This window comes from Acartia tonsa, chromosome 6, assembly GCF_053477335.1.
Source record: "Acartia tonsa isolate MP-2025a chromosome 6, ASM5347733v1, whole genome shotgun sequence".
In the NCBI taxonomy this organism is placed as follows: Eukaryota; Metazoa; Arthropoda; class Copepoda; order Calanoida; family Acartiidae; genus Acartia; species Acartia tonsa.
The window spans coordinates 8,227,925-8,244,027 of NC_137265.1; positions in this window are offsets into that span (position 1 = coordinate 8,227,925).

The following is a 16,103-nucleotide window of genomic DNA, read 5'->3' on the forward strand; positions in this document are numbered from 1 at the left end:
AAGAGAAAAGATACATAGCTGCGTTATTAAGAAAAAATGTAGTTTGAAGATAAATGTAAAAACACATTTGGGTACGTCAATTGGATGTTACAGACTGACTTGCAGAGTAGCTGCGCTACTACAAAATGGATGTAACATTTTTTATCAGCATGTGTATAAAAGTATAATAAAGAATAAAAACTGATTTTATTCTTTTTTCTTCACGGGTTTTACTTTCCTATAAAACAATATGGTCAGAGGAATTAGGTTGAGCATATAGGCAGCAGGGAGGGACGGGGACATTGGTCTGTAAATTACAATGGTACACAAAGTTTTATCATTACGTTTCGTTTGCCGAAAAACTTTGGGTAATTTTATTGAATTTTGATTGGTTGTTTTCAAACTGGTAGTGACCAAACTTACGAAAGTGGTAATTTTGTTTGACATCATTGGGGATGAACATGAATTTACCGTCTATTTTCTTATTCCTTATGATCCACTAGCGGCTTCGCCCCTAGCCTCTAGGGGCTTTGCCCCAAGAGGTGATAAAAAAAATTAAGGAAATCTTCAGCAAAAAAAAAAAAAAAAAATGGGGGGGGGATTTTTTTTGTTTTTGGGGGGTTGGGGGTGTCCCACCCCCCAAGAAAATAGCTTAAAACCACCACAGGACCAATAGGTATATACCCTGAAGAGTAGAATCCGATCGGTTCAGTGGTTACCGAGATCTTAAGGGAAAGACAGACAGACGGACAGACGGACAGACAGACATCGTTCTACTTTGTATTATAGATAACAAATAATATTGCTTACTTGTTTTATTACGCGTCTTTTTGTAATTGTTTCTTTTTGCAGGTTATTAAAAACAGTTTGTAGTAGATATTTCATCAAAAGAAAAACTTTTTTGCCTCCCAGGCTTACGCCAACAAAAAGAAAATAATTATAATTAAGACAAACATTATTTTTTCTATCCATGTATCTCTGCTATTATATCCCTCATCCAAATACCAGGGAGGGAGGGGACATTGGACTGTAAAATATTTAGGTACCTTAATTAAATTATGAGTGTACAAACTAGCAATAATTAAATTTGTCCAACAATAACTTTATCTACATAAAAGTAGTTTATTTATCATAATTTGGGATGTACTTTAATGTTTCGTCTATTTTCTTATCCCTTCTTTACACATACTCTCATGAAATAAAGATTTTCACATTATTCCTGTGTTTTTTTCAAGCAAAGTTTCTATATAACTCAAATTATGCATCCGTCCGTCTACATCCTATGAATTATGGGAATTACAGAAACCTACTTAACCAAACCTAAACTAAAAAAAGATTTTATAAGTGATAAGGTAGGTAGGGGTTTAACCAACTTATTTATAATCCATTGTTCTATCCCAAATGTCCCTGTCATGGTAATTATGTATTCATGCCAAATGAGAATATGTAATGATTAAGGTACACACAGATTAAATACAAGCTTAGCACAGATTAAATATATATCTGGTATAACTATATCTATAGGTAGCGCAGCAATATCTAATATAATATGTAATAATTAAGGTATACACAGATTAAATACAAGCTTAGCACAGATTAAATATATATCTGGTATAACTATATCTATAGGTAGCGCAGCAATATCTTATATAATATGTAATAATTAGGGTACACACAGATTAAATACAAGCTTAGCACAGATTAGATATATATCTGGTATAACTATATCTATAGGTAGCGCAGCAATATCTAATATAATATGTAATAATTAGGGTACACACAGATTAAATACAAGCTTAGCACAGATTAGATATATATCTGGTATAACTATATCTATAGGTAGCGCAGCAATATCTAATATAATATGTAATAATTAGGGTACACACAGATTAAATACAAGCTTAGCACAGATTAAATATATATCTGGTATAACTATATCTATAGGTAGCGCAGCAATATCTAATATAATATGTAATAATTAGGGTACACACAGATTAAATACAAGCTTAGCACAGATTAAATATATATCTGGTATAACTATATCTATAGGTAGCGCAGCAATATCTAATATAATATGTAATAATTAAGGTATACACAGATTAAATACAAGCTTAGCACAGATTAAATATATATCTGGTATAACTATATCTATAGGTAGCGCAGCAATATCTAATATAATATGTAATAATTAGGGTACACACAGATTAAATACAAGCTTAGCACAGATTAGATATATATCTGGTATAACTATATCTATAGGTAGCGCAGCAATATCTAATATAATATGTAATAATTAGGGTACACACAGATTAAATACAAGCTTAGCACAGATTAGATATATATCTGGTATAACTATATCTATAAGTAGCGCAGCAATATCAGATTAAATACAAGCTTAGCACAGATTAGATATATATCTGGTATAACTATATCTATAGGTAGCGCAGCAATATCTAATATAATATGTAATAATTAGGGTACACACAGATTAAATACAAGCTTAGCACAGATTAAATATATATCTGGTATAACTATATCTATAGGTAGCGCAGCAATATCTAATATAATATGTAATAATTAAGGTATACACAGATTAAATACAAGCTTAGCACAGATTAAATATATATCTGGTATAACTATATCTATAGGTAGCGCAGCAATATCTTATATAATATGTAATAATTAGGGTACACACAGATTAAATACAAGCTTAGCACAGATTAGATATATATCTGGTATAACTATATCTATAGGTAGCGCAGCAATATCTAATATAATATGTAATAATTAGGGTACACACAGATTAAATACAAGCTTAGCACAGATTAGATATATATCTGGTATAACTATATCTATAGGTAGCGCAGCAATATCTAATATAATATGTAATAATTAGGGTACACACAGATTAAATACAAGCTTAGCACAGATTAAATATATATCTGGTATAACTATATCTATAGGTAGCGCAGCAATATCTAATATAATATGTAATAATTAGGGTACACACAGATTAAATACAAGCTTAGCACAGATTAAATATATATCTGGTATAACTATATCTATAGGTAGCGCAGCAATATCTAATATAATATGTAATAATTAAGGTATACACAGATTAAATACAAGCTTAGCACAGATTAAATATATATCTGGTATAACTATATCTATAGGTAGCGCAGCAATATCTTATATAATATGTAATAATTAGGGTACACACAGATTAAATACAAGCTTAGCACAGATTAGATATATATCTGGTATAACTATATCTATAGGTAGCGCAGCAATATCTAATATAATATGTAATAATTAGGGTACACACAGATTAAATACAAGCTTAGCACAGATTAGATATATATCTGGTATAACTATATCTATAGGTAGCGCAGCAATATCTAATATAATATGTAATAATTAGGGTACACACAGATTAAATACAAGCTTAGCACAGATTAAATATATATCTGGTATAACTATATCTATAGGTAGCGCAGCAATATCTAATATAATATGTAATAATTAGGGTACACACAGATTAAATACAAGCTTAGCACAGATTAGATATATATCTGGTATAACTATATCTATAAGTAGCGCAGCAATATCAGATTAAATACAAGCTTAGCACAGATTAGATATATATCTGGTACAGCTATATCTATAGGTAGCGCAGCAATATCTTATATAATATGTAATAATTAGGGTACCCACAGATTAAATATAAGCTTAGCACAGATTAGATATATATCTGATACAACTATATCTATAGGTAGCGCAGCAATATCTAATATAATATGTAATAATTAAGGTATACACAGATTAAATACAAGCTTAGCACAGATTATATATATATCTGGTACAACTATATCTATAGGTAGCGCAGCAATATCAGATTAAATACAAGCTTAGCACAGATTAGATATATATCTGGTATAACTATATCTATAGGTAGCGCAGCAATATCTAATATAATATGTAATAATTAGGGTACACACAGATTAAATACAAGCTTAGCGCAGATTAGATATATATCTGGTATAACTATATCTATAGGTAGCGCAGCAATATCTTATATAATATGTAATAATTAAGGTACACACAGATTAAATACAAGCTTAGCACAGATTAAATATATATCTGGTATAACTATATCTATAGGTAGCGCAGCAATATCTAATATAATATGTAATAATTAGGGTACACACAGATTAAATATAAGCTTAGCACAGATTATACAGGGTGAGTCAGAAAAAAACTGAGTTTTACAATTTTCTGATACAACCAATAGGAATATGGAAAAAACAATTATAGGTTCTTGTTCTCTATAAAAATATACATTAAACATAGAAAAGGTGTTTTTGAATATCTCTGAAAACAACCGCGCTTTTTAGAGCATAAAGATTTCAAAAAGTGTGTGTGATGACTTTTTCGGCCATTATTTTGTACTTTTTAGGTAGATTTATTTATAATAAAAAATGTCTACCATTCTAAAAAGATAAACAAACATATTTTTTGATCATTAAAATTTTTATTCAATAGATTGTAAATATTTAACATCTTAAAAATACAATTTATTTAAATTAAATTATCACATTATAAATCAAACGTTTTGTTGTAATCAAAGACTATGTTTCAAAGCACTTTCCATCATTATTTAAGCATAGATCTGCACGTTTTCTGATATCTAAAACTGCTCTACGACACATGTCAGGATCCATCTGCCTAACCTCACATTGAATAGCTGCCTGCAGTTCATCCAGATTGTTAGGTTTAGGATAATAAACCCGAGATTTTAAATAACCCCACAGAAAGAAGTCACAGGGATTTAAATCTGGTGATCTTGGTGGCCATTCTCTTTCAGCTCCCTTGCTTATCAGTCGGCCATCAAACTGGCGGTGAAGATAAGCAATGTTTCTTCTTTCTGTGTGGCATGGAGCCCCGTCCTGTGTCCAGGTAAGGTTGTCTAGGTTGCCACCATTATTTGCCCTGACTTCAGGCAACACATGGTATTGGAGAAGTGACTTATATTTAGCTGCATTCATTGTCTCATTGCGGTAAAATTTGAGACCAAATAAGCCAGATGGTTTGATTCCACAAAAAACAAGCAGCTTCTCCGACACAAAATTTTCATGTGCAAGGTTTTCTGGTCATCCCTTCCCTACTTCAGCATACATTCGCACATTCTGTGAGTTAACATGACCTTTCAAATCAAAACAGGCCTCGTCCGAAAATAGGATATTCTTCATTTCACGCACTCTTTGTCTAGAAACCCAGTTACAAAAGTTGATTCGCCTGGGAAGATCTGTATCCAATAGTCTCTGGCGCCTGACAGCCTTGTACGGATGATATTTCAACTCGGCAGATATTCTACGCCAGCTGGTCTGACTAATACCAAGTTTATTTCGTCGGCCTGAGTTGATTGGTGATTGGTCTCGTCCAATACGGCCTAAATTCTTTGCAGAATCTCTATCCATAATCCTTTTAACCCTGTGCTTATTTCTCTCTGTCACAACCGTGCGTGTGCGGCCACTATGAGTGTTGCCTGGAGAATCTTTACTGTTACAATTGTGCATTGTAAACTTTGACAATTGTTTTTTCATAAGATTTCTTACTGTGTTCTTTGTAGGCAGACGAGACATAGGAAATGCTTCCATATACCGCTGGTTAAGCTCTGGCCAAAAGTTTTTTTAACACACTTAAATTAGAATAGTCAAGCATAAGTTTAGTCCTTTGTTCAGGAGAAAACTGTGCACGAACCATTGTAATGACTTGATAGCTTTAAGGTATAATTAAAACTAAGGTAAATGAAAATCTATTGTTAAGATTTAACCACCCCATGACCGAAAACCAGCTCATGACCGGAAATATTTCATCTTGTTACCTAAATTTCTCCCCCCTCCCCCCAAATTTCCTCTATATTTGGACTATGACCGGATTTAATCTCCAAAATCTCCGCCCCCTTTTGAAAAATTATACTTGTGTGTTATAATTCATCATAATAACTTCATTTAAATAGGGTAGGGCTTCCAAAAGGCATTTTTATCTTAAAAATTCAAACCTTTATAACTTTTTTATCTTAAGAGATTTTTTTGTCAAATAAAAAGGTTTTTTTTTCTTTTTACTATAAGCTACGTTATTATAGAAGATTCTTTTAAACCACATGCATCACAGTCAAGAAATATGAAAAAATGACAAATTGCAGTTTTCTAAAAATGCTTTTGTAAGGAGCCAAAAAGCATTTCACCTTTAAAACTCATTAAAGTACTTTTCTTTGACCTTTTTCTAAATAAATATTGAAATTTTAAGATTTTTTTATACAAAATAGATGAGTTATTTTAATTTTTCTTGATCAACATTTTTCACACAGGGCATTTTTTGACACCATACACCTATCATAGAGGCCGCATTTTTAGAGATAATGAAAAACACCTTTTACAAGTTTGATGTGCCTTTGTACAGAGAACAAGGACATAAAATTATTTTTTCTGTACTCCTTCTGGTTGTTTCTCAAAATCGGAAAACTCAGTTTTATTTGACTCACTCTGTATATATATCTGATACAACTATATCTATAGGTAGTGCAGCAATATCTTATATAATAATTAGGGTACACACAGATTAAATACAAGCTTAGCACAGATTAGATATATATCTGGTATAACTATATCTATAGGTAGCGCAGCAATATCTAATATAATATGTAATAATTAAGGTATACACAGATTAAATACAAGCTTAGCACAGATTATATATATATCTGGTACAACTATATCTATAGGTAGCGCAGCAATATCAGATTAAATACAAGCTTAGCACAGATTAGATATATATCTGGTATAACTATATCTATAGGTAGCGCAGCAAAAACAAGATAGTAATAAACAAAGGTAGTATAAAAATCATTACATAATAATGACAAAAAAAAGCATGAAATATCTAGTAAATGCTCTTTTGCATCAATTAGAAGAAATGTAATATATTTTAAGGTTTCAAAAAAATAATTTGAAATATACATTTTTACTGTATCTAACAGTGAAAACTAAAACAATTTTAACTAAATACATTTCACAATAGCTGCTTAAGAAGAATTTGCAACATATTTTGGCAAAACATAATAACTGTATGCTAAGATTTTTGCAATAGTGTTGAAGCAGAAGTGAAAAATAAATGACTAAGGTGGTTGGGACATGTGTTTAGAATGGAACATAATAGGATTCCAAAAAAGTGCTTAAGATAGAAACCCACTGGAAAACATAGACATCGACGACCAAAAATGACCTGAAGGCATAACACTAAAAAGGACCTAATTGAACAAAATGAACACTGGGAGAAGCACATACCAAGGACAGGACTTAATGGAGAAACAGGAGACGCGCCTGATCTGAACAGTATACTCTATACATCATAATTATTAGGGTTTCAAATTAAAAAATAAGTATTTAAAAATGATTTATAGGTTCATTTATTTTGTAATTTTTTTTATTATTTACTTTCAGTTTTAATAAAACATGCAGATTTAAAAATAGTTTATAAAATAGCTCTAGGAAATATCTAAACTTTAATAAATGTATAATATTATATTTTGCATAAAATGAATTTTACAAAATTAAAAGATTTTCTAAACCCTTCGGGAGTGCTTCAACCTTGTGAAGTTTAAGGTCTTTAACATTATGAAAAAAAGTGGCTTCAAACTAGCTTTTGAAGGGTTCTGTATTCAAGGAATGGAAAAAAAGACTGAAACAATTCTAGGACCTAAATATATGAGAAAAAAAAACATAAAACCACCCTAGGACCCATGTGGACTAAGATATATAAGTTTTCCGGAATTTTAAAGTTAGGGGGAGATTTGAAATCTGCATCAAATTTTGAGGTTTTTTTATAAAATTGGTTTTTTCTATAATTCTTTATCTAAAAGCGGAAATGCAATTTAAGTTTATTAATTTTGGCATCTGTGATTGGTGGATTTAAAAAATCTGCGCTCTGATTGGATGGCGTACATCATTCAACCAATTAGAGCGCAGGTAGTTTAAAATCCACCTATCCTATTGGTCAAAATTAATTAACTTAAAATGCATTTCCGCTTTTAGATAAAGAATTATACAAAAAACGAATTTTATAAAAAATCCTTAAAATTCGATGCAGATTTCAAATCTCCCCTTAACATTAAAATTCCGGAAAACTTATATATCTTAATGTGGACCCTCATTAAAATGGAGAACTTAATAGATTCATTGGTTTTCGAAATCTTTGGGAAAAGACAAAAAATCTTACTGCTTTATTTAATATGGTAAAATAATTTCAAAGTATGTGCATAACAAATTTAATAAATAGGATTTTTATATTATTCATATACCAGCAATTTATCAATATAATTAAAATCAGTTTGACTTAAACAAAGCATGTGTTCAATTGCACATTTAATTTTAAAATCAAAGAAACGATTTAGCTTTACTTATTCAGAAATATCGTTAGTATAACCTCAAATTGTAAACAATGAAAAAATGCTTATCTCTTATGCTAAATAAATGGTTTCATTTGTATTTTTACCAAGACAGAGCAGTTATAGCCAAGATATTAGAGAAAAGAATTTAAAACCATAGATGAGCTGTCAGACACAATAATCCGTCAAATTTAAAAAGGAATTTATATGAAATGAAATTTTATTTTTTATATTTAGTCACATCTAATTAATTACAACGGTATAATTTTCCGAAAACGAGGTAACACAATTAACTGTTTTTAGGACCAAACTTTGTACTCGTTCTAACCAATATTATGGTCAAATTTTTTGTACAATGAACTCTTATTGATCCAATTTTCTATTTAGGTATTTAGGTATACTATATTTATTATTGAAGATATTGAGATAAAGGGCATATATAGCTCAGTTTTCATGCTTCAGTTCATCTCAATAGACCCCAAACAGTGCATTTTAAAAGACACTCTTCCATTTAAAAATATAATATTCATGATTGCAAATAGACCGTCACATAAGACCTGTAGAATAAAAATACCAAATAACAAAGGAATTATTTCAAATAAGATAATCAGATAAACCTATTACTTTTTCAAAATTGCGTTTCTCTAATTTTTGAGATTTCCAAATGCCCTATTTATCTGTACAAAAAAATATGTTTCAGGTTCTTATGTATCTATGAACGTGGAATTAAGCAAATTAGAATTCAGTAACCAATATGTAAACTTATTATAAATTAATTTTACACCAATACAACTTTTTGATACAGCTGCTTTATGTTAGATATAAAAAAAACGTCTGAAATAAATTTGATGCATTTTTTAACAGAGAGTTAATTATTTTTTTGTTCTTGATCCTTCTAATTTTACATTTCTACCGACTGACCGTCAGATAACGACAATAAGCAAATCTTTAATAGAGTAGTTTAGCTATAAATAAAAATGAATAAAAGAGAGTACTTTAACATTTAAACATTTGTGTATTATGTGTGTGTACTTAAATAGCTGAGAGAAGCTTGATGATTAACATAATTACCACATTTACATTAAACTACATACAACATTAAACATTATTCAAATACGGAGCTGGAGACAATAGTTTGCAATAGAAAACTCTAAATGGTGGTTTTGGTATTTAGCAATGATTGTTAGTTCAAGAGAAGCGCAATAACAACAACAATTAAAATCACAGTAAACAATATTAACCTAGTAGTTAGGTTGAATTTATTGGTTGAAAATTTCATACACTGCTCATTCTACCCCAATAACCAATATTTAGTAAAAGTACCCAGAGTTTTTGTGCTACTGAATTTACAATTAATTGATATACACCCAAAATCACAGTTAACAAAATTACCCTTGTAGGTTGAATTTATTTCGTTGAAAAGTTTAAAGACTGCCAATACTAAGTTTTTTATAAACTACCCAAAGTTTGCAATCCTACGAATGAGAGATCGTGCTAATAATACTTTGGTTACCAGTAAAACTTACATTTCAATGCCCCTTACATCCCTGGTAAAAAATATATCAAACGTTTTCTTACATATTTGAAATCTTAATATTTACAACATCAGCAAAATATTTTATTCTCAATTCAATATTCAAGATTTATTCTTTTTCACAAGCTTTAGAGTATTTTACTAAGTTTACATTTTACTAAACCAAACTAGATATTTTGGCTGTGGCATAATGCTAACGCATCTACACGTTGTTAGGGAGATGATATGTTTAAAACTCGACCGAACACTGCATAATAACTGAAAACTTTAAAAATGTACTGTTTGCGAAATTAATATTTACATTAGGGCCATGGCCCCAAACAAACTATAACTCATATGCATAGTATTCACCTCTAGACAAAGGTGGTGCAATCAAGGTGTAAACTGTCCTTTAGAGGTTAGGTGATTCAGATATCTTTATTAGTTTATGGATACAACTGCCTTGTCAAAGCTGCTGTCATTAAATCGAAATTTCAATAGATAACATCGACTATAATTATTCATAAAAATCTCTATAAGAAATTTGAAATCTTTATTGGCAAATGAGAACTTTTCCTATTGATATTATAAAAGTTCTTTTGAATAGGAGCCGAGATATCCTATACTGCTTCTCAGACGGATTGACATTTCAAAACAAGAAATAGCTTTACTACTAAAAAAAGTATTGATGAGTTTTTCGGATGTCTATCTCTGTTATATATAGTTGATTAATATGAGGATGGTATAATGAGTAGTCGATTATCCCGTAGTGTCATATCATTTATATCATTTTCTGTCATTAATAAAATATGGATGTTGTCTCATGCTGATGATTAAGTATTTTACATTGCCAACAAAAAAGGAAGGATAAAAAGTAAAATTGAAGCTTTCAAAATTCATCTTTTATACTTGAAATATAAGTCCAATATAAGAATCGTTATTGGCGGTTTTTCCCCATTACATATTACAACAAAAAATTTTAGATGTATATTTTAGGTTAGTTTTAGGTGATGGTTTGACCCACACAGGGATAATAACCTAGGGACATAATGAGTTATTGAGTAGAACTAACAGTAGCTAAGAAAAAATATTAAATCTTACAAATTTTGATTAAAGAAAGAACAACGGACCAAGTAAGTTGTAAAGTAGATACTCATTTGTCAAAAAAATTTCTTTAACGAAACTTTAGCATTTCTTCTCTAATAACAATCAAGATTTTTCACGCTTCGCCTTAAAAAAAAGTGTTAGGAAAGGAAATTTTCACAAATAAATCAACTATTTATCGTAAAATAGTCGAGATAATCGTTTTTACGCACGAGAGGACTGGCATACAGAGAAAGTGAGTTATAGAGAAGCTTCACTACTAAAAGAAATAAATGACGATAACTTTGAGTTATTTGTATATCTCTATATTCTTAAAACATAAAAGATAGAAAGATATAGGAAGTTATATAAAGAGAGAGAGACGGAAGAAAAGACTGAGAAAGAGAGAAGGAGAGAGAGAGATAGAGATAGAGAGTGAGAAAAGGAAAATAAAGAGAAAAAATAATGAAAGAGAGAAAGTGTAGGATTAAAACCTGCTGAATCAGCACAATCACAAAAATCTTGGCAACCATACTGATACAGTATAATACAGGGTGTTTCAACAATACTGATACAGTATAATACAGGGTGTTTCAACCATACTGGTACAGTATAATGCAGGGTGTTTCAACCATACTGGTACAGTATAATACAGGGTGTTTCAACCATACTGATACAGTATAATACAGGGTGTTTCAACCATACTGATACAGTATAATACAGGGTGTTTCAACCATACTGGTACAGTATAATACAGGGTGTTTCAACCATACTGGTACAGTATAAAACAGGGTGTTTCAACCATACTGATACAGTATAATACAGGGTGTTTCAACCATACTGATACAGTATAATACAGGGTGTTTCAACCATACTGGTACAGTATAATACAGGGTGTTTCAACCATACTGGTACAGTATAATACAGGGTGTTTCAACCATACTGATACAGTATAATACAGGGTTTTTCAACCATACTGATACAGTATAATACAGGGTGTTTCAACCATACTGATACAGTATAATACAGGGTGTTTCAACAATACTGATACAGTATAATACAGGGTGTTTCAACCATACTGGTACAGTATAATACAGGGTGTTTCAACCATACTGATACAGTATAATACAGGGTGTTTCAACCATTCTGATACAGTATAATACAGGGTGTTTCAACCATACTGGTACAGTATAATACAGGGTGTTTCAACCATACTGATACAGTAAAATACAGGGTGTTTCAACCATACTGATACAGTATAATACAGGGTGTTTCAACCATACTGGTACAGAATAATACAGGGTGTTTCAACCATACTGATACAGTATAATACAGGGTGTTTCAACCATACTAATACAGTATAATACAGGGTGTTTCAACCATACTGGTACAGTATAATACAGGGTGTTTCAACCATACTGATACAGTATAATACAGGGTGTTTCAACCATACTGATACAGTATAATACAGGGTGTTTCAACCATACTGGTACAGTATAATACAGAGTGTTTCAACCATACTGGTACAGTATAATACAGGGTGTTTCAACCATACTGATACTGTATAATACAGGGTGTTTCAACCATTCTGATACAGTATAATACAGGGTATTTCAACCGTACTGATACAGTATAATACAGGGTGTTTCAACCATACTGGTACAGTATAATACAGGGTGTTTCAACCATACTGATACAGTATAATACAGGGTGTTTCAACCATACTGATACAGTATAATACAGGGTGTTTCAACCATACTGATACAGTATAATACAGGGTGTTTCAACCATACTGATACAGTATTATACAGGGTGTTTTAACCATACTGATATAGCATAATACAGGGTGTTTCAACCATACTGATACAGTATTATACAGGGTGTTTTAACCACACTGATACAGTATGATACAGGGTGTTTTAACCGTACTTTAATAGTTTTATATTCTTAAATTCTGATGATAATATATTACAAAAGAATAAAAGAAAAAAGATAATTATGCAGTAGAGATATATATTAAAAACCTTATACAACTAGAGATATATATTAAAAACCAAATACAACCCTAATAAATGAAAATCCTGTAAATGTTGATGATAAAAAGAAAAGAAATGTGAATGTTTTTCTCTAATCTAGTTTGGGGAAATGGGATATATAGCTGAGCCAATAAAAATATGGTTTCAAAACTTTGAATGATAATGAAGAATGTTTGGGGAGTTGAGAAAACCACCCAACAAAGTTAGATCTATTGTTACATCACATGTATAATATTTTTTCCAGTATGGCTCTGATACCAACTAATATCTGCTGTATTAGAACCGGTTCAAAGCCTTACCCTAAAAATATGTATCGTATTATATACAACTAGCGGCTATGCCCCGGCCATGCTAGAAGCTACACTGTAGAGAAGAAGCAAATCGGTTTAGCAGTTAGCGATATCCTTCGGCACAGAAAGACACATAGAGATCCTGTTACTTTTATATAAGTATTAATATCTTATAATTTTTAATTTTAAACCTTTCTGCGGAAAGCTGTCTATAATACGATGCGATAAATAACTGTTAATACTGTTTATACGAAGTAGCTTTGCTACTCTGAACACATTTTCATGAACAAAAAGTTCTTTAGTTATTTGCCAACTCTTTAAACTCCAGATGGCATCCAACTCAATTTCATGCTTGAAGGTTTTTTCTTAGTTTTATGTCATTTCATATCCCACAAGCTTAAATTCTTCTTAAGCAGTGTTTAGTACAGCAGTCAGGACATATTTTACTCTAATCTTGGAGCGATGCTTCTATATGATTAGACCTGTATAAGCTTTTCTTGTCAAATTTAAGAATGTTAGAATCAACCTATAATATAAAACCTGTTCATGTCCTAAGGTCTTGAATTCTTCTAGAAGAATTTTTTTATTACATTAGTAAAAACATATTTTACTCTAATCTTGCAGCGTACCTTCTTTACAATTATAGCTTTTCTTGTCAAAATCTAGAATTAACCAACACATTTAAAACCTGTTTATATATATAAGATATTAAATTCTTCTTATGCAATTTTTAGTACAGGAGTCAAGACATATTTTACTCTACAATTGCAGCAATACTTCTACAGCATGACCCTCAAAAAAGTATTTTTAAGCATCTGCAGCCCTTATTTCTCAATGAATTATAAAAAAATGCTTATGTCCTTGTTCTCCATAGTATTCCACATAAGTAGATATAAAATTTTTTTTTTACCTCCATTAACACCGGAGATTTTTAGAGCTAAAGTTTTGAAAAAGTGACTGAGAAAAAGAATTTTTTTTGTTTCTCTTATTTTTTGGATGGTTATATTATGTTTTTCTGGCAACTGAATAATGATACACAAAGAAAAACAAGTTAACTAATTATTTCTTTTTTATTCCACCAAAAAATATAAATTTTTAATGGCAAAAAATACTACTGAATGAATTGATTATTTGCAAATTTTAGGTTATTTATTAACCCTTATTTGAGAAAAGGATTAATTATGACAGTTGCTCCGCCCCCTTTTTTGACATCTTAATCACTTAATAGGGGGTTAATTAAGCTTTTTAGACTAAAAAATCATTATGTTTTAATTTTATTTTCTTTATAACTTTTTTGTTGTTAAAGTTAGGATTGTGAAACAAAAACAATTTTCCTGCTATATTCATAAAGATTTATTTGGTTTTTTAATCTTAAACAATTTTGCCTAATAAGTAAGTTTTTCAAAATATCATTAAACTAAAAAGACTCAAAAAATATGTGTAAAAAAATGCTTTTTACTCAAAAACTAAATTTTTTATTTCATTTTTGTATAAAGTTTCTGCTAGTAACAAAAATAAAAGGATTTCTACCTTAATTTTGCTAAAAAAGTCGTTTCATGTTAAAAGTTACTTTTTCCTCAGTCACTTTTTCAAAACTTTAGCTCTAAAAATCTCCAGTGTTAATGGAGGTAAAAAAAATATTTTTATATCTACTTATGTGGAATACTATGGAGAACAAGGACATATGCATTTTTTTATAATTCATTGAGAAATAAGGGCTGCAGATGCTTAAAAATACTTTTTTGAGGGTCATGCTGTATATAGTTAGAGTTAGGGAGAAGGTTATAATCAAACTATACCTTCAAAACCTGGTCTTATTACAAAAAGCTTTAAAAGACCATACATTACCTGACTCTACAAGTTACTTCTATATAAAAGCTGTCTTTAAAATACTTTTTGTTAAAATCAAGAGAGTTATAATAAATCTACAAAATTAACATCTGATTATATCTCAAAAGCTAAAGTTAAAGTCACACCATATTTTACAGTCTGGAAATACTTTTTTTGTATTATGGAGACACCTGAAAAGATTATTTTACAAAAATAATTCCATTCCAAAAAAACGTTCAGTTTTATTATTATAATTTAATTTATGAGATTACAATAACATCATATAATAGCATAACAAATAGATTTAATTAACAAAAAATAAAAAGCAAAATAGTTTTTATTTACATGAAATAACCCCTCTCTGGTTTGAAGAGAACGCTTTCTTTGATGTCAACTTTAAATCAACAATACACAATTTAGATGCAAGAAGGGGTGTACCATTATTTCCACAATAAAAACAAACTATAACCACCTAATAGTAAACATATGAGGACTACATAAACACTAAAACATTATAATTTTAGCATCTGTATAAAAAGGTGTTTTAAAACCTTAATGTTCTAGTATATAGCAGTTCAATGCTCTGTCTCTCCTGTGAATTTTTAATATATTTGAAATGACTACCGAATAGAATAATTTTTACATGTTTTTTAATGCTTATATTAGGTTAGATTGAAACAGTTTAGAAAAGCCCCGCAGGGATAAGACCCCGGCCGTATTGATAGGTTCTTGGAGGGATAAATGTTTGAGTGGAAAGCACCATTTGCTTTCTTGATTTTGATGGTGGAAAAAAAACTCTAGATATCTAGACGGAAATGATGATACACTTGAAGAAGGGGGAACTCATTGAGCTATAAAGTTTCCCCCATTTGGGAAAACTTTTATCCTAACCCTCTTTACTTATTTCTCTCTATTTATCTAATTCCTCT